The 21,430-nt window shown below is 47.1% G+C and overlaps 1 long non-coding RNA gene across 1 annotated transcript; it reads left to right on the forward strand.

Moving 5' to 3' along the window:
* The first annotated feature begins 11,522 nt into the window (after nucleotides 1–11,522).
* Nucleotides 11,523–16,534, forward strand: LOC147028151 (uncharacterized). The gene is made up of 2 exons (XR_015057440.1): nucleotides 11,523–14,781; nucleotides 16,214–16,534. It is a non-coding gene; the product is annotated as an uncharacterized LOC147028151 (long non-coding RNA).
* The last annotated feature ends 4,896 nt before the right edge of the window (nucleotides 16,535–21,430 follow it).

A 21,430-nucleotide genomic window follows, 5' to 3' on the forward strand; every position in this document is an offset into this window, starting at 1 on the left:
ATTGTTGTGGTTGACGAAATTCGCAAACCACCATTCAGGTCCCTTAGGTGAGATATCTCTGTAAGTATATGTGTAGTTAGGCTCAAACCCGTTGTTTCGAGGGAATAAATGTCATTCAGTCGGGCTGCGACTCTTCAGGATAGCCGTTTTTCTTTTACTATCTTTATTTTGGACCAGCCGCCATTACTACCACCACCAACCACGTCTCAACAGCCATCACACAACAACCACCAACCACAACGCCGCTTCACAACAACAGCCACGACCTTTACCATCACAACTCGCCACCATCGCATCACCACCATTCTTGCGCCACTTGTGGGCACCGATACTGGACTCGTGCAGGGCGCGCACCGAGCAGCGTGTTCAGAAACATCACAGACTTTCCGAAGAAAACGGATCAAAAACGACTCACGCCCACTTCTGTTCCGTCCTATCGGTAAGCGTGGGGCGATTTGGCCCCGCCTCCAGGCCGTTGGAGTGTGGTCGCTATATGCAAATTCATGGATCAAAAACATTCACGCCCACTTTTCCTCGGTCCAATGGGGGAGCCAGTTAGAGGTGAAGGGTAGGAGGTAAAGGGTCAAAGGTGAAGGGGCGAAGCCACGGGGCATATAAACGGCTGCGTTCGTCAGTCAAGGCAGTTCGCAGTTGGGAGTTCGCAGTGGGGAGTTAAGAGTTGGGAGTTCGCGGAGCCAGTGAAGAGTTGGGACGAGTCAAGAGAGGAGACGGAGAGGGCGATCGGACGAAGCTGTGGAGAGGCGGCGGCGGCGAAGGCGGTTGAGGGGGTGCTCGCGTCGGATTCGGGGAACTGCGGAGGGAGAGGCCGACGGCGCGACCGAGGTCGTGGTGGAGACGCTCGTCGCGGGACCCGAGACAGGGAGATATCCTCCATCCCCCGAGCATCAACAAACCCCTCCTCTTTCCCCCCGCGCTGAGATAGTGCGACAAGGGGGCCCCTTTCCCACCCCCCTACCAGACACCGTCCGCGAGGCCCGCGGAGTTGGGGCGCCACCGCCACTTTGCGTCTCATCATCAGACGGGTAGGCCCGACGCGGTCTCGGCCCCAGGCCCGCCTACCCCCCTCATCCTTGAGGGTGGTCCTTTTCTTTTGCTTTGGGTATATGTGTTGTCGGCGCCGTCTGTGAAGTAAAATTGTATAAGTGTTGCCGTGTGCTCGGTAGTCGGATAGCTCTGCATTGTCTTCTTCTTTTATATTTGCTTTTTGTGTAATATTGTGTGTTTCTTCTCCTTTTACATTTGCTTTTGGTGTAATTGTATATGTGTGCTTTCCGTTCATCGCGAAATAAATGTGCTTATTGTTGAACTGTTTTCCCGTTTCGCTTCGTCTTTTCTTTCATTGAATCTCCATCTTGCTTCACGTAAAGGGTTGGTAGTGGGCTGAATACGCCCGATAATTAATCAAACCGTCGAGGCCGACGATAACACCGCTCGGTTATCCCGATAGTACAGAACGGGTCGCTTAAAGTGGCCCGTGTCCGAAGTCGACCTGCGGCGAGGTGCGATCGCCCGGTCTACCCTCCGTGTGGGTACTTAGGTAGGTCGAATTTGGCGAGCAACCCTATCCCACGCGGGGGGCCGATTGGCACGATCGTGGTGAGGCCGAAAGGTCCACCCGTGACTGGTTCCCGGCGTTAGTCCGAGAGGGTCACGACTGGATTGTCCGTCCGGTGGGCGACGTGCCGCGATTCGAGTTACGTGGCCGTTCGCACGCCGGCGGGCGCGAATCCGCAACACTGGTGTCAGGTCGTGCGATACAAACTCATCACCCTCCTCGCGGCACTGGTATCGGAGAACGGGAAAACGGGCTCTCCTGTCTCCAGCTAAATTCACGGGAATCGGTCCAGGGGTGAGAGGAGCGACCCCCGATTCCCTCCAAATTACGAGCGAGCTAAATTAACCCTTCACGAGAAATAAGATGGCGTCTCAAGGCGAGCGGGAGCCGGGGGTATTAGAAATGGATGTTGAATGTGTAGAATCCATGGTCCAGGATGAAATCCCCGTGCAGGAAATGTTGGTTGTACAGGAAAACGAACTCGCCCAACTGAACCCAGAGCCCGAAATAGGTGTGGCAGCGGCCGCGGTGTATGACACCTCCCCTCCCCCTCTCCACCAAAACCCCCCGATCCTTGCCGAATCGGCTCACCCAAGCGCACCCGACATGGCCCAGCTATTCACCATGCTGGCAAAAATGAATGCGGAACTGAAAACGAGGATGGATGCGAATACACAACAAATGAATGCGGAAATGAAAAACGAAATGAAAGGAATGAACAAGCAAATGAACGGAATGGAAACAAACATGAAGGAAGAAACGAAAAAGCTGCGGGGTGAGACGCAGAACATGGGCCGATGCCTGCAGGCGGGCATGAAGGCCGTTAGCAGGGAGCTTAAAATGGCGACTCCACGTGTGGGATCGAACGAGCTGGGAGAGGGTGCAACGGCTGTCGGGCCCGCGGTGGAGGCGGGTAAGGAAAAAATAATTCGGGGGGCGTGTTGGGCGAGGGTCGTGACAGAAAAAGTGACGGTAACCGAGAGGGACAAACAAATTGGGGTGACGGAGACGTGCACGAGGGAGATAACAAGGGGAGAGACAGAAATAATAGTTGAGACAAGAGAGGTTAAGGGTGAAGAGGTGACTGAGTTGGCAGAGACACGGGAGATGGGAACGATAGAGGGAAGACGACACGATGAAGACGGGGTAAGTGACGCACACACACACACACACGGAGGTAGTGGAGGATAATGGGGGTGAGCTCGCGGACTGGGTGGAGGCCCGGTGCGAGCAGCTGGATAGCCTCCTCCAGGAACGAGGGGAGGGAGTATGCCCCCTTGAAGCGAGTCACGACCAGGTGGGTTCGGTCGTGCTTTGCGAGGTTGAGGGGAGGAGTGCTGTGGATAGGTGCACGGAGAGCTTGGGGGGTATAGAGGCCCCGGAGACCCTTGTGGGGACACGAATTCCCAGTGTGGTTGTCCCTGTGTGTGTGGTGCAAGGTGTGAGTGCGTCCCCGTGTGTGGAAGAGACTCCGTGTGTGAGTGGTGTGGTGGCGATTGTGCCGGAGTACGTGCTTCCCAGCACGCCGTGTGTAAAAGGGGCACCGCAAGTGGAAGAGGCCGTGTGTGTGGATGAAACGGCCAGTGTGGATGAGGCACCGCGGTTGAGTGCCCCCGCGTGTGTGAGTGAGGCACGGTGTATGAGTGAGGAACCGCGGGTGAGTGCCACCGCGTGTGTGAGTGGTGTGGTTTGTGTGAGGGAAATGGCACGAGTGAGTGAAAGGCCGCCAGTGCGTGGAGCCACGTGTGCGAGGGAGGTAGCATGCGTGAGTGAACGGCCGAGTGCAAGGGAGACCGTGTGTGTGAGAGAGCGGTATGTAAGGGAGATGTCGGTCGGCATGTGTGAACATGCAGCCGCGTCTCCCGGTGTGAGTTTAATGGTGAGGTGTGTTAGCGTCGTGACACGCGGGAGTGCGTGTGTCGAATGGCGACGACGGCGACATGTGAGGAAAGAAAGCCGGGTAGCGGCTGTAGTTATTTCGGGGACCGTGCCGGGTTCACCCAGCAGTGAGCACGAGGTCCGTGCTGTGCAACGCACGAGGCCCCCACGTGCTCGCTTGCGAGAGTGAAGTCCCGGTCCGGAAACGCACGCGGTGTATTTGCCGATCCCGCGGACGGACAAAGTTTAGGCAGGATTATGGATTTGGACCGGACGGGTTCTCCACGCGATCGTGTGTGTTAAGCTCCAACGGGCAAAGCACATGTGTTCGCGTGGGGAACCCCTCGAGACGTGGGGCTTGTTTTTTTTTTATGCGCACGGTGACGTCATGGCTGCACGTGGGGTTGGAATCCGGCAGGAGGGGTATCCCTGCCGGATAGTACCGTCCAAGGAGGGACGAGGAACACGTGCAGCTGCATGACGTCACGGGTAGGTGCAAAGTGCGCGAGCTGTGAGTTGCCGCGCTGGCGCTGCGCATGTAAAGAAAAAAAAAAAAAAGGGAAAGCAAGCCTCACTTTCGGGTGCACAGGATTCCTGGGCAAGGGGTGGAAACCCCCTTGACCAGGGCACAGGATGGAAACTAGTTAGGGGGAAGGGTTTGCTTCGTTAGACCGACTTCATGGGGCAGGGGTAAGTCCTCATGGAGTCCGTGGAATGGATTAGTTAGAGGGATTGTAGCCAGATTTAGGTTGGGAAATAAAATGATTTTTATGATATTGTTGTGGTTACCAGATTCGCAAACCACCATTCAGGTCCCTTAGGTGAGGTATCTCGGTAAGTGCATGTGTAGTTAGGCCCAAACCCGTTGTCTAGTGGGAATACATGTCATTTATACGTGCTGCGACTCTTCAGGATAGCCGTTTTTCTTTTACTATCTTTATTTTGGACCAATCGCCACCATCACAACCACAACAACAACCACCAACCACAACGCCGCTTCACCACAACCGCCATGACCTTTACCGTCACAACTCGCCACCATCGCATCACCGTCATCTCGCGCCACTCATGGGCACCGATGCTGGACTCGTGTAGGGCGCACGTTGAACAGCGTGTACAAAACCACGGATTTTCTGCTTCAAAAACGGATCAAAAACGACACACGCCCACTTTTTGCCGTCCAATCGGTGAGCGAGGGGCGATTTGGCCCCGCCTCCAGAACGATCGATATATGCAAATTTGTGGATCAAAAAGCCTTCACGCCCACTTTTTCTCGGGCCAATGGGGAGCGAGGTGAAAGGTCAAAGGGAGGGGGTCAAAGGCGAAGTTACGGGGGGATAAAAGGACGGTGTTCGTCAGTCAGAGTCGGTCGGAGAGTCAAGAAGAGGAGAGTCGGAAGCAGAGGGTCAAGACTTCGCGGGCGGTGGAGCTGCTCGTCGTGTGCGTTGGAGTCGGAACGGAGGGGACGGAGCTGTGGAAAGGCGGCGACACCAGACGAGGGGGTGCTCGCGTCGTGCAGGAAGCTGCACCCGAGGGAGGCCGGCAGCGCGACCTGGCCGAGGTAGAGACGCACGCCAGGGATAATAAAGATCCTCTATACCCCGAGCATCAGCAACCCCCTCCTGTTTCCCCCCGCGCTGAGATAGTGCGACCAAGGGGGCCCGTTCCCACCCCCTGCCAGGCACTGTCCACGAGGCCCGCGGGTTGCGGGGCCATCGCCGCTCCGCGTCTCATCACCAGACGGGTAGGCCCGACCCGGTCTCGGCCTCAGGCCTACCTCATTCTTGGGGGATTTCTTTTCCTTGGTTTTGGGTATGTGTTGTCGGCGCCGTCTGTGAAGTAGAATTGTATAAGTGTTGCCGTGTGCTCGGTAGTCGGTATTAGCTCTGCACTGTGTTTTCACTTTTATGTTTGCTTTTTGTGTAAATGGAATTGTGTTTTCTTTTTTGTGTGCATTTGGTGGAATTGTATTTGTGTGCTTTCCGTTCGTCGCGAATAAATGTGCTTTATTGTTGAACTGTTTCCCGCTTCGCTTCGTCTTTTTCCCCATTGAACCCCCATCTTGCTTCACGTAAAGGGTTGGTAGTGGGCTGAGTACGCCCGATAATTAATCGAACCATCGAGGTCGACGATAACACCGCTCGGTTATTCTGATAGTACGGAACGGGTCGCTTAAGTGGCCCGTGTCCGAAGTCGACCTGCGGCGAGGTGCGATCGCCCGGTCTACCCTTCGCGTGGGTACTTAGGTAGTTCGAATTTGGCGAGCAACCCTATCCCACGCGGGGGCTGATTGGCTCGATCGCGGTGAGACCGAAAGGTCCACCCGTGACTGGTTCCCGGCGTTAGTCCGAGAGGGTCACGACTGGATTGTCCGTCCGGTGGGCGACGTGCCGTGATTCGAGTTACGTGGCCGTTCGCACGCCGGCGGGCGCGAAGACCGCAACAATATAAAGACATGGACAGACTTGTGAATGTGTAGAGGGGACGTAGTTTAGCTACGTAGTGTTAAATGGAACGTGCTACTAGTTTAAGGGACGACGTGGGAGCACGAGTTAGTTAGGGGATGTAGTCAGAAGGATGGCAGAGTTCAGCGGTGAGTGTGTTGAAGAGTTGGTGGGTGAAGTGGAAGCATGTGCTTGGTGAGTGAGTGAGGCCAGCGGGTCTGTGTGAGTGGAGCGAATGGGGAATGCATGGTGCGATGAGTGATTGGGGGGATGAGTGACTCCCGCCCAAGGGACCCCGGGGTCAGTGTAGAGTGAGTTAGGGGGTTAGTTAAATTTACAAAATGGAGGTCGTTTTGTTGTTGGTGGGAGTGTAGGCTCGAAACCCTTTTGGAGGGGTGCAGGAGCCCTGTTGACGGGCTGGGAGCGTGGCTGCGAAAGGTGAGTATCGCTGAGTGGGTACCCCGGGCACCAGGCTAGTCGGCCGTGGTAGGCCAAGGGCCCATGGGGGGCCGGGATAGCGTAGTGGGCACGGGTGCGCCTGCTTGGTGCGGGGGCCCGGGGCGCCATTAGCCGCGTGGGCAGTGTTGTGGGCACGGGTGACCCTCGGAAAGGGGCCTGGGAAGCCAGCCTGCCACGTGTGCGTTTCAGGGGAGGTGCCATGGGGGCACTCCCGGTGTTAGGGAGCTGGTAGGCTCGGAGGCAGTGTAGTGCCCGGGGGTGCCATCGTCGGAGAATCGGCAGAGGGTCGTGCCTGCCAAAGGGAGCCACGTGTCCCAGCCATGAGACCGTGTGAGGGCACGGAGAGAAAATTGGGGGGCGAGGCCCGAAATTGTGAGGACACCAACACAGGCGACGGGAATCTGGGTTTATAGAACCAATAGTTTAAGCGAGAGGCGCTTGTTGAAAGCCCCGGGGTAGTTTAACAGTTAAATGGTTAGGGTAGATAGGAAGTGTACCCCTCCGCACCATCCATCCCCTCGCTCTCGTTGTGGGCCGCTGGACCCACTTTGTGTTATAGATCACTGAACTCTGGGGAGGCCATCCTGAGGCTTTGTTGGGCCTCGACACAGGACGCTAGCTCTCCCTTGTTCCCCTCCGGGAAGGGAACGTAGGGGTTGGGAGTAGGCAAGGTGACAGGATAGGTTAGCCGAACAAGGACAGTACAGGGGGTTAGGGGACGATTTATAGTGGGGAAGTAAAAATAAAAAAATAAGTTGGGGCTAAATTGGGGTTTGACAAATTAAGGGAGTGGGTATAGACAGTGACAGGCAAAGGCGATAGGTTGGGAGGGAGACCGTGGGGTAGGTCCGAGCCCACCTTCCGAGTGGCCAGCACCACCGCACTCCCTCCACCAACCTCCACTGAACGGCAAAGGCTGGCCAGCTTCATCTGCTGGCTGCGTTGCTGCAAGGCAAAGGCCGGCCCACTTCATCAGCAGCTGTTGTTGTGCTGCAAGGCCTGTGCCGGCTGGATCGTCTGCAGCTGTTTTCTGCAAGGCCTGTGCCAGCCAGTTCATCTGCCGGCTGTGTTTGCCTGCAGCGGCCTTCTTCTGCAGGCTGTGTTTGCCTGCTCACCTTTGCCATGCCATGCCCACTGCCCCTGTTCACCAGCCCCGTTCAATTTTGCTTTCCCCCCCCCCCCCCTGTTCATTTCCATGTGCGCCAGGATCATCGTAAAAGCAACAGTTTGCAAGCTGCAAGAACTGCCCTGTTGGCAGCTACAAAACGGGCCTGCAGTGGCGGCCCGTGCACCGTGTTTGCGTTCAGTTCAAACCATTCATCCATCCATTCGTTGTGTTCATTGCGTGTGCCACTTGAGCTGGCACGGAGACTATGTTTGTGCAGCCCATGCACCGTTGTGGTTCACTGCGTTCAGTTCAAAAGGGAAGGGCTTGGACTGCGTGTGAGCAGCCGGCCACGTTCCCTGTCACCTGCATTGTTTGAGTCAGAGACTGCATGCGAGCAGCCTGGCTCCCTGCTAACTGCTTTCTTTTTGCAGAGTTCATTGAAGCTGGGCCATGGTTTAGTGTAAAATTTGTAAGTTAAGGTTAAGATGTACTGTAAATATGAGTGCGCCCCCGGCATGTTTGTCTTAGCCCCGGCAATTTTATTTAAGTCGTCCGTGTGAGTGAGTTTGTTTAGGTAGTTACTCAGCCCTCAGGTTATTTATTTTGGGGACACGAATACCATGAATGTCGCACTCAGGGATCCGTAGGTAAAATGTACTAGGGGAAAACTACACATGATGGCACACGAAAATTTGATGACTCGGGACGAGTCTGTAAAAAGGGGAGGGGGTAGTGTTGTGGTTGACGAAATTCGCAAACCACCATTCAGGTCCCTTAGGTGAGATATCTCTGTAAGTATATGTGTAGTTAGGCCCAAACCCGTTGTTTCGAGGGAATAAATGTCATTCAGTCGGGCTGCGACTCTTCAGGATAGCCGTTTTTCTTTTACTATCTTTATTTTGGACCAGCCGCCATTACTACCACCACCAACCACGTCTCAACAGCCATCACACAACAACCACCAACCACAACGCCGCTTCACAACAACAGCCACGACCTTTACCGTCACAACTCGCCACCATCGCATCACCACCATTCTTGCGCCACTTGTGGGCACCGATACTGGACTCGTGCAGGGCGCGCACCGAGCAGCGTGTTCAGAAACATCACAGACTTTCCGAAGAAAACGGATCAAAAACGACTCACGCCCACTTCTGTTCCGTCCTATCGGTGAGCGTGGGGCGATTTGGCCCCGCCTCCAGGGCGTTGGAGTGTGGTCGCTATATGCAAATTCATGGATCAAAAAGCATTCACGCCCACTTTTCCTCGGTCCAATGGGGAGCCAGTTAGAGGTGAAGGGTCGGAGGTAAAGGGTCAAAGGTGAAGGGGCGAAGCCACGGGGCATATAAACGGCTGCGTTCGTCAGTCAAGGCAGTTCGCAGTTGGGAGTTCGCAGTTGGGAGTTAAGAGTTGGGAGTTCGCGGAGCCAGTGAAGCGTTGGGACGAGTCAAGAGAGGAGACGGAGAGGGCGATCGGACGAAGTTGTGGAGAGGCGGCGGCGGCGAAGGCGGTTGAGGGGGTGCTCGCGTCGGATTCGGGGAACTGCGGAGGGAGAGGCCGACGGAGCGACCGAGGTCGTGGTGGAGACGCTCGTCGCGGGACCCGAGACAGGGAGATATCCTCCATCCCCCGAGCATCAACAACCCCCTCCTGTTTCCCCCGCACTGAGATAGTGCGACAAGGGGGCCCCTTTCCCACCCCCCTACCAGACACCGTCCGCGAGGCCCGCGGAGTTGGGGCGCCACCGCCACTTTGCGTCTCATCATCAGACGGGTAGGCCCGACGCGGTCTCGGCCCCAGGCCCGCCTACCCCCCTCATCCTTGAGGGTGGTCCTTTTCTTTTGCTTTGGGTATATGTGTTGTCGGCGCCGTCTGTGAAGTAAAATTGTATAAGTGTTGCCGTGTGCTCGGTAGTCGGATAGCTCTGCATTGTCTTCTTCTTTTATATTTGCTTTTTGTGTAATATTGTGTGTTTCTTCTCCTTTTACATTTGCTTTTGGTGTAATTGTATATGTGTGCTTTCCGTTCATCGCGAAATAAATGTGCTTATTGTTGAACTGTTTTCCCGTTTCGCTTCGTCTTTTCTTTCATTGAATCTCCATCTTGCTTCACGTAAAGGGTTGGTAGTGGGCTGAATACGCCCGATAATTAATCAAACCGTCGAGGCCGACGACAACACCGCTCTGTTATCCCGATAGTACGGAACGGGTCGCTTAAAGTGGCCCATGTCCGAAGTCGACCTACGGCGAGGTGCGATCGCCCGGTCTACCCTCCGTGTGGGTACTTAGGTAGGTCGAATTTGGCGAGCAACCCTATCCCACGCGGGGGGCCGGTTGGCACGATCGTGGTGAGGCCGAAAGGTCCACCCATGACTGGTTCCCGGCGTTAGTCCGAGAGGGTCACGACGGGATTGTCCGTCCGGTGGGCGACGTGCCGCGATTCGAGTTACGTGGCCGCTCGCATGCCGGCGGGCGCGAATCCGTAACAATATATATATATATATATATATATATATATATATATATATATATATATATATATATATATATATATATATATATATATATACACATATATATATATATATTTGTACATATATACATGTATATATGTATATATAATTATATATATATATATATATATATATATATATATATATATATATATATATATAGATATATATATATATATATATATATATATATATATATATATATATATATATATATTTGTAAATATTTACATACATATATATGTAAATATATACATCTATCAGCGCGCTGTTGATGCAGCCAGCATCCACAAAGCTGCCAAATGTGGCCTAAAACGTCAATGGAATAACGTGGACGCCAACTTTTGTGAAAGATATATATATATATATATATATATATATATATATATATATATATATATATATATATATATATATATATATATATATATATATATATATGTACACTACTGGTCATAAGTTTTAGAACACCCCCATTTTTCCAGTTTGTACTGAAATTGAAGCAGTTTAATGTTTCAATGTACTCTGAAATTCAAGTATAGAACAAATAAACAATTGCAGATAAAAAAGAAATCATGGAGTCATTTTATTGAACAAAATTTAATCTAAATTCTTGACTCATCAAAGTCGCCACCTTTTGCAGATGAAACAGCCAAACATACTCTTGGCATTCTTTCTACAATGGAAACCAAATATTGTTCTGAAAGTTCTTCCCAACACTGTTGCTGACGTTCCCACAAATGTGTTGCACTTGTATGTTGCTTTGCTTTCACCCTTCTGCCCAGTTCATCCCAAACGAGCTCGATGGGGTTTAAGTCTGGAGTCTGTGCTGACCATTCCATGATTTGAACCCTACCATCTTGTTCTTTTATTCTGTGGTAGTTCGGACATAGCCTGGAGGTATGTTTTGGGTCGTTGTCTTGCTGTGGGATGAACCCCTGACCAACTAGGCAGAGATTAGTGGGTATTGCATGGCGCTGCAAAATGCTGTGGTCACCTTTTTGGTTCAGGGTGCCAGTTACTCTGTGCAAGTCGCCGACTTTGGATCCAGCAAAATAGCCCCAGATCATCACGCTTCCTCCTTCATGTTTGACATTTGGTGTCACACACTGAGGAACCATCCTTTCGCCTTCTCTTCGGCGTACAAAAACCCTGCGTGATGTACCGAAGATTTCAAATTTTGATTCATCCGTCCATTAGACCTTCTTCCAGTTTTTAGTCGTCTACGGGCAGTGCTTTATGGCCCAGGCAAGCCTCTTTTTCTTATTTTGCCATCTCAGCAATGGCTTTTTTTTTTTTTTTGTATACCTTGGTCGAGGCTCGTATGAGAGCTAACACACAACTCACAGCAAGGAGGCATGAGACAAGAGGGGCGGGAGTGGAAGGGACAAAACAGTGGGGAACAGACACATTAGGTGAACTGTGGAAGGGAGAGGGATGGGGATGGGACGGGGAACATGGCGAAGAGAAGATGGACATTTCAGGGACTTTCAGGAAGGAAAGCAGGAGAAATGAAGGAAGTGGGCTTGGGTGGATTAACGGGGGTAGAAAAGATCGAGGATTTGGATGGGGGAAGATAAGAGGTGGTGGTGAACAGCTGTTTTGAAAGCCTGGAGGGAAGAATGGGAAAGAATACAGTGAGGAAGTTTATTCCAAAGGCAGGAAAAAAGAGGAATGAAAGAGTGAAGATGAGCAGTGATTCGTGATTTTGGTAGTTTTACCAGAAGGGGGTTGTTGGCGGACCTTGAGCGCCCTGTGGAAATGTGGTGGGGACAAATCGCAGAGAGAGCAACCTTTGTGGCAGGCTATGCTTGCTGCATCTCCACCAACATCAATAATGTTCTGTAGCTTAGCCTGCAGGTCCCCATCTCCATGGGATTTGGCGCACGAGATGAGCTTCTTGATCCCGATCTCAGTGAATTTCGTTTCTTCTCCACCTCCGTGGCACACCGGGAGAAGACACCTTGAGTCAGCCATCATACGTTTCTCTGAAAAGAAGAAGAGGTGAGATTAGAATCAATGGGATCGTTCATCAACTATCGAGTCGGAGTGATCTGCAGTTGATGCAGAGTTCAACAAGTTTTATACCCCGCAATAGTCCAAAAATGACATTGAACTTGACCTTTGACTCTGAATTTGATCCTGAACCACACAACTGACCTCAGAAATCGATTCCTCACCTCAAAATTATACGGGAAAAATGTATCACCCGTGATTGTAGGTTGATTGGTTGAAAAGTTATTTTCCACCTCCGTCCGTGATGACCATCATGGATTTATGCAAATTATCGGAGTTCCCCAAGGTTGCCACTCCGGCAACCAAGCTAAATTCTTTCTATAGACCCATGCGAGTACAAAACCATCAAAAAACAATACACTTCTCGCAACAACAAGGTACTCAACCTGGCAACTGGACTATACCACAATCACCAATATTGTATTTACTGCTGTGAGAGGTGAGAAAACACAAGATGAGGAAAGCATTTGTTAAAGACACCATACCATAATCTATACTATGAGACAGACATTTATCTGTATGTCTGTGTCCCCATTTTTCCCAGAGATGACCAAACGGATCTTCGTCAAACTTTCCGAGATTTATTTTTGAAATAAAAAAAGTTGGATTTTGTTGTTTTTTTAACCGCTCAATAGTGCTTTAAGCCTTCGTAGCTTGTGGAAGGTAATATTAAATGATCCCTGACCCCATTCCTTAAAGGGTGTGGGGAAGAGTTTTAGGCCCCAACAAAAAAATAGAAGGAAAACTTAAAATTTGATTTCTTTAAAATGCCAACAGGCAACGGGCAATGCCGGGTACTCATGCGAGTTATCAATATTGTAGTCACCTCAGTGCTGCAAGCAATTGACTTGTGAAGAGAAAATGGGCACATCAGATTGGTCTGTGCTGTGACCAATTGACGAGTGATTATTCCTGACATAGCTACAGCGACACACGCTGCATTTATAACAGAGGTTTTCAGAAAGAGAACAAGGTGATGCAGCAAGACATCTCCATGAAGTGATGTCACTGAAGTATCAGAAGATGCCACAAACACTGATGGAGGGGTGAACAAGACATATCCAAGTATTTGGAATGAAAAACAATCTTTCCACTTCAAGAAAGCAAACCCATGTCTTAGAACGAGAGTGGTGAGTATTTGGGTTGTGACACCTGTTCTGAAGTGAAATCACAAGGGCTCAATGTCTTCAAAGAAAAGGGAATATCCTTATCCCCAGAATGGACATCAGCTGCAGTGACATACAGTAAGGCTGGAGATTATCAATATCACATATCAGGTTTGCAGAGCAAAATCTACAAATACAGCATGTACAAGTGTCATTTACATGCAGAAGTTTTTTTTAGATCTGACAAGCCAATGGAAGAAAAGCTGAAGAAACCAGTTGAAGCTGATGTTGAGAAAACTTCTGTATTTCGCAAAGCATACATATCTACCAAGATGAATATCAGCCATACTCCGACAACAATGATCTGATTCCCTTTCGACAACAAAATGGTCTTGACATGGGAATCACTTTACACTCCACATACACTGCAACTAACATCATTCACCACACTGCAAAAGAGATGAGAAATAAAACTGTCCAAAACAATAGTTACAAACCCAGCAAAATTCAGTGTATTAACAGATGAAACAATCAGACTTTGTAAAAAAATCAGCTATGGTAGTCTAACTGAGTACCATCTTGAACAATATTCCAACAGTGCTTTTCTGAGACTGAATTGAGCTGAGAGTGCTAGTTAGCAAAAATCATCACAAACAGTTTGCTGAGCTACCTGCACAAGTTGGGACTGGGGGAAGACTTTATATCAGATAACTTCCTTGTCTTCACATGTGATGGGGCAAGTGTAATGTTGGGAAAGAAATCTGGAGTTGCAGCCTCGGCTTCAGCAGATGTACCTGGACATTATTGTTTGGCACTGCCTCAACCACAGACTGGTGCTGGCAGTAGGAGATGTTGTAAAAGAAGTGAATGGTATCAACAATATTACATTATTTCTGGACAGTCTCTACTTACTTTACAGCCAGTCAAAAACAATCATTTTGAATTAGCAGAAAAACACAAGCATTGGAAGTCATCTCCAAAAGATTGGAAGGGTGCTTGATGTTCCCTGAGCTGCAAGTAGCTTTCGTATCATTAAAGCAGTTTGCAACTCCAACAGAGCCCTCTACAGCCACTTCTCGACTGCATCACAGGATGCAACTGGAGAGGTTAAGGAAATGTCAGAATACAAGGGACAAATTATTCAGCTAAGATTGGAAGAGTTCTGATGTGACCTTGGTCTCATGTATGATGTGATGGAAGTGATATCAACTCTATCTCTGCAACTTCAAGATCAAAATACAGCAACATAAATTAATTTTTCAAAATATTATAAGTATTCTTAATTAAGAAGAAAAATATAATGCAAATTATATGTACTGTCAGACTCCGCTATTCGTGAACCCTGCGTACTTGCGGTTTCTAAAATGGGATCTGCGTCGACATTCATGGCCCTGTGCTTCGCATATTTGCGGTTTTGTCATGTCTTTGTAGTTTTACGCTAGTGTATTTGCAGTTTTTTGTGGGGGTTTTTTGCATGCGTATTCACGGTTTTTCTCGGGACTTTTGATTTTTCCTCATGAATCACGAACTGCCAGAAACCTATCCCCCATTTTTCCATTGAACCAATGCCCCACTATTCGCAGATTCACTATTCACGGCATTTTCCAGGAATGTACCCCCTGCGAATAACGAGGTCTAGCAATATTGAAAAATATATGGCAAAATTTATGTGTCAAGCTATTGTGAGTACCTTGTTAATATAACATTTTAAACACCTTTCTATTTGTAGCTTTAGACTGTCATTATCAACACATTATTCAAAAAGAAATGCTAACTGCCTCCTCAGGCCCCCCTAACAAACGGATGCCAACGTTGTCAGACGGAATGAAAACCCATCATTCTTGTTACAAAAACAGCTAAAATTGATGAAAAAGCGGCCAAAATTGAAACCAACACAGTAATTACGGTCGCAATAGCAAATATAACCAAAACCAACACGTTTATTCTACACGCAAGAACAGTCGTGATGGACACAAGAACGGACAATCCCGAAATAGAACCGTGGGGAATGGAAGCAACATCGGTTATTTCCATCGCGAAACGGTGGAGACCGAAGCGAAAGCGATTCATTCCGGTTACCATAACGTGGAAAACATGGCGGCTTGAAAAGTTCTTGAAGTTATGGTAAGTTAACTTTAACATAGTCTGTCTTGAATATATCATGGCTGTTAATGAAAACCCGTTTGTGGTACGGGATATTATACAAGCAGCAATAAATGCGCCCTCTTGACTTAATGTGTGGCTGACATTTCGTGAAATTCGTGCCCCGTGCTGCAGCGATCAGTGACGATTGATCGTTTATATTTGCAAGAGGTAAAATTTGATCGTAATAATAAATTGCAAATTCCAATAAAATAACAAAGTTAATATGAAGTAAAAACTGTAAAAAGATCCCATACACGATCCCCTATGTTGAACTGGGCCTACACAACTAGCGATCCTTCACTCGGGGGCTCGAAATACAGGCAAACCAGACATTATCATCCCAACAAAATTCGGTTTAATAAATAGTTAAAACTACATCAGGTACTACCCACTATATATTATCTATATTACATTTATGTTCGAGGCACAAGCACAAAAAATTTACATACCGTAACAGGTCGTTCTACTGCATCTGCCATCTTGTTCGCACTACAGAAACCGGAATGAACCGCTTTTGTTTCGCTCTCGGACATTTCGCGACGGAAATAACCGTTCATGCTTCCGTTCCCCACCAATCTATTTCGGGATTGTCCGTTCTTGTTTCCGTCACGACCGTTCTTGTGTGTAGAATAAACATGTTGGTTTCCATTATATCTGCTATTGCGACCGTAATTACTGTGTTGGTTTCAATTTCGGCCGCTTTTTCATCAATTTTAGCTGTTTTTGGAATAAGAATGACGGGTTTTCATTCTGTCTGACAACGTTGGCGTCCGTTTGTTAGGGGGGCCTGCTCCTATAACTTTAATATCCTTACTGACATTGTACAGTTCGCACTTCAACAGCTATGTCTTGATCATCTGAACTCCTATTTCCTGATATACTGACCTTTACAAAAGTAACAAATTACATGATTAGATGTGGTTTTATAGAAACAATATATATTTAATCCCATTTATATTTCTTTCACAGGAAACTGGAACCTTGATCAAGAATTCTGGGAATAAACAGTTTTGGTGTTTTCATTACTTCAATGAAATTATTTTTTTCTTGATTGGTATAATATAATGCTTCTATTGGTGCAATTTGCTTATCTTGGGAATGATTCAAAATATCCAATTCCATCATTGCTTTCAACAATATGATGATTTATTGTCAATAATCCAGTAAGAATGTGGTTCCATTAACAAATAAAAATATAATGGTTTGATTGAAGCCTTTTATTCGTGAATTATTTCCTCAAATTGTCTTTGACTTGCTCTCTTGTGAAAAATATTAAAAACATGAAGTCCTCTTTTATTGTCATTGAGTTAGAAAGCAATCTGAACACTGTATGATTTAAAAGTGTGTGTGTGTGTGTGTGTGTGTGTGTGTGTGTGTGTGTGTGTGTGTGTGTGTGTGTGTGTGTGTGTGTGTGTGTGTGTGTGTGTTTTGACGTGCATGTGTGCATGCATGCATGTATGTGGCTGTGTTGAAGCACATTGTTACGTGGACAGCTCTCACTCAAAAGTGCGTTTTCTTTGTCGAGGCAGATACTGACCTTGCTTGACATATCACACCACAAATTAACCGATCAGTCAACGAATTATGTGAATCGACACCCGAGGGGCTGATGTCATTCGCACTCTGTGAGTATTCTAACATGCTGGTATCAAACTCAGAATTATCACCACCTTAATCCTCAAATGATGGCAATCAAACCCAAATCATCAACATGGCAAAAAGGCATGGTCACAAGGCACATCAAATTCCTTTTCAGAAATAAATATTGTATTACAGGCACAAAGATGAGGAGCGAAATCCCGGACACAAAAATACACAGTAAACGCAATACTTAAACAAGAAAAAGAGCAATCAGAGATGACAGACCATTACCAGGACTGTTTTTGTGTGGCATTTGTGTACTGGTGTGTCATGTAATTAATGGGACATAATTAGAACTGCCACTTTATAACTGCTGGCAGTGATGACCGGCTACCAGGACGTCCCACTTTGATGCAACAGCGCTTTGATCGGACACCCGACCCTGACCCATGACGTTATTTTTATTATTATTCATTATTCAATTGAATTTAGAATGGGATTAAAATAAATTCAATTCAAATCAAATGGAAGACTAAATGGGTACAGTCCTGCATTGGAGTAATCAGAAGTTACCCAAACAAGCATAAAGCCAAGATTAAGTCATCAGGAGGAACCTGGATAGGATTTGCATTTCAGTTGCTCCTCTGCCATCAAACCCATCCAGGCACAGCCAAGTCAGCCTTATTTTAAAAAAACAAAAAAAAACAACAAATGAACCCATATCAAAAAAGTAAAATAATTCTGGATGCCAGACAATGTGTCCGATCAAGTTTAAATTTAACACATATATTCCCCATCACTCCGAGATCATAAATTTGAAGTTTCACGTCGACTGATGAAGTGGTTCCAGAGAAAACATTATTTAATGTTTTTTGTTCGATCCAATATGGCTGCCAAACCATGTGACCTATCAATTATTCCTGAACAAACTTGTAAACCCATGGCTTGGGGAACATTTGTGTAAAGATTCCCCTCGATTTGTCCAGCTGTTCTGGAGAAGATTTTTTATAGGTTTAAGGGTAAATCCAAAATGGCTGCCAAACCATGTGACCTATCACATCATTTGTGTGATCCTTTTGTTCCTCTTGATAGGCGGTCATACATGTAAAATGTTGCCTCAATCTGTTCAGCCACTTCAGAGAAGCAGATTTTTTGAAGGTTTATTATTATTTTTTGAACAATATGGCTGCTGAATCACGTGACTGATGACGTCATCAATTTTTTTTTTATGTGGACCATTTTATCCGAGATGACGTTAACAAATTTTCATACTGATCAGATGTAGTATTCTACATATGCAATTATGACAAAACGAAGGCAGCTATGACGTCATCAAAATCACACTTATTCCCCATGACGAGTCCTGGCCATGTGCCAAGTTTCAATTTTTTCCTTGGTGTGGTTTCAGAGATAGAGGTCCAAAGTTTTTCCGTTTTTCCAACATGGCTGCCACACCACATGACCTTTGACGTCTTAATTGTGATTAAAACATTCTCCATGAGTCGTCGCACCAATGGTGAAAATTGCATCTCAATCTGATGAGTGATTGCGGAGAAAAATACAAAAGTTCTGCGTGAACAAAGAGACAGACAAATGACAAATCACTCAGTGATGCTTGGCGAAATGGAACGGCACTCGGTGGAGCGCATCCCTCCGCCAGACTGAACAGTTTAAATTTTGTATCCCATTGATAGGTCGGATCTGAATCCGGACCTTAATCAAAATCGACTCGGCTTGTTGTAGTAACCTCACCAACTCTTCTACCTTGTTTTGTCGCAAGTCGTCCACAACATTTAGAGATATCATGCGATACATAGATTTTGGCCCCATCTCTCAATAGTGAAGAATCACAGTAAAAATTCTCGTATCTGGATCCGGATTCGCATCTTCACCAAAACTGAATCAATTAGTCCTTTTCACACGCTCGACCTGTTCACCAAGTGTCATTTGAATCAGTCCACAACTTTTTGAGATATCATGCAATATCGTTTTTAGCCCCATCTCTCAATGGCGAAGAATCACTGAAAAAGTAAATAAATCTCGTATCCAGGTCCAGATTGGGATCTTCACCAAAATTGAATCAATTCTTCTTGGTGCCATTCCCAATCTGTTCACCAAGTTTCATGTGAACCCATCCATAACCTTTTGAGATATTGTACTATATGTCGTTTTTAGCCCTATTTCTCAATGATGAAGAATCACTTGAAAAATTCTCGAATCTGGATCCAGATTCGGATCTTCACCAAAATCAAGTGTTGCTGTCCTTGGCCAGTCCACTGCATGCACAAAAAAATTCACAATGATTGCTTGAAAACTGGCCAAAAATCGTTTGACAAACAGACAGACAGATAAATGCTGTAGACCAACATATTTGGCGAAAAATTTTTTTTCGCCAAACAACAAACAAACCAATAAACGGAGCCAAACGCAATGCCCTCTCCTTCGGCGAGGGTAACAAAATACAGTATACTTATTTTCCTCCATTGGAATTAGTCCAAAATGGAGGCTTATGGATTTGGTCTCGATTTTCATGTGCGTGTATGCGTGTGTGCGTCCGCAACCATACCTCGGACATGTAGTGATCGATTTTATTGGTACTTGGCACAAAGACAACACATGAAGGTATACATATGCACATTATTTTGTTTTGCTATGCGATCAAAGATGGCCAACTGGTGGCCATTTTAGTTGTAAAAAACAAACAAAAACCTTGTATCAAACACGTTCTCAAGCATTTCTCAGACATGCATTTATCATTGTTATTTAAACATGGCACACAGATAAGGAATTATGGCTTGCATATGCACGTCATTGTTTTGCGAGATCAGATCCAAGATGGCCGACTGGCAGCCGTTTAAGTTGTAAAAAAAAACACCCAATGTTGAGCACATCCTCAACCGTTTCTCAGACATGAATTTACCGATGTTGTTCAAACTTGGCACACAGATCACACAGATAAGGAGTGATGGCTTACATATGAACATTTTTTTTTTTAATATCAGAACCAAGAAACTAAGAGTGTGATGTAACCAAGTCTGAATGTAAAACGTATATTCATGCTCTGCCCATGTTTTACTTCATGCATATTTATATTCTGCCCATGTCTTGCCTCATACATATTCATATTTCACCTGATGCATATTTATGTGTTGCCCATATGATATGTCACATCATCTCCGTTGCAAGTGGGGAGGACCGGCATTGCGCTGTCTGCCAGGATGTGTGCATGTCCACCCGGACCTCGACATTCGTGGGTTCTGAGTATTCGTGGTTGATAATTTGCGACCTGCTCCTACATTTGCGGGAAATTGCCCGTATATTCGCGTTTTTTACGGCCTTTTGTTCACGAGCCATGAGCATAACACAGTTCTCAAACATTTCTTGCATGAGCCACCACAAAGCAGCTGGACGTACGTACAGTACAATACTTTATGTACGCAAAAAACATCTCTTCCATGAGCCGTGAACATGACCTGTTTCCTGAATGTGTATTGTAGCTTCGTGGGATAAACATGGTTTCATGGGACGTCTCACCATGTGCACTTTTAACATGCGGTACTGAACATACTGTATTGTAGCTTCATGGCATAAACATCGTTTTGCGGGATGTCTCACCAGTGTAACACATCATTCCCTGTGACGCCATCCCCCATGAGTTACTTAAAGAATGAAAACACTAACAGCATGTATTGGTGTATCCAGTAATTACCAAATCGCCACATATGGACATTACACAATGGAAACATTCAGCGCATCTTAGTGTAAATCACCATCTTGCTACAAACAGCACCATCTGAGCTGTTTCATTTTTAAAATGCTCAGCATAATCTACCTGTAGATAGGAAAAGCATCATTTCCTGTGAGTTAAAGAATGGAAACGGACAGCATATATTTTGGTGTAATTAGCAGCAAGCTACATACGGACTAATTACACAATGACATCACTCACCAAATCTATTATCAGCTACCAAATACAGCACCACCCATAAAACCCCCCACAAACAATGTGCAGACAACTCACCACGTTCTGCATCACCATCATTCTCATCCCGTTGCTCTGACCTGTGTATTGCCTCTTGCTCCGAACATTCTTCGAAAATGGCTCCCACTCATCAAGGATAACACTCAGAAGGGCATGCCTCTAAGCAGACCACTGATACGGGAGAAGGCGAAGATCCTGCATGACCAGCTCTCAGGCACAGGTGATGCAAGCACGAGTGCTGCGGATACAAGCGGCACCTCCAGCCCATTTTCAGCAAGCAGGGGATGGTTCCACCACTTCAGGTGCAATATAATTTGTGCAACGTCAAGCTCGTAGGGGAGCGTGCCTCAGCGGACCACAATGCAGCCAAGGCATTCCCTGCAGAACTCACGAGCCTCATCAAGGAGAAGGGGTGCCTGCTGGAGCAGGTCTTTAACGCTGATACTGGCTTGTTTTGGAAAAAGATGCTGGTCAATCTTATGAAAAGATTTCCCCCTGAAACCAGCCTTAAACCTGCGAAAAAGCGGGGTCTGCAAATTATATTTATTTTCCACATATTTATTGAGCTTCTAAACTAATAAGTGTGTGTGTGTGTGTGTGTGTGTGTGTGTGTGTGTGTGTGT

This window comes from Eptatretus burgeri, chromosome 4 (genome assembly GCF_056783735.1).
Source record: "Eptatretus burgeri isolate ZD-2024b chromosome 4, Ebu_testis_v1, whole genome shotgun sequence".
Classification (NCBI taxonomy): domain Eukaryota; kingdom Metazoa; phylum Chordata; class Myxini; order Myxiniformes; family Myxinidae; genus Eptatretus; species Eptatretus burgeri.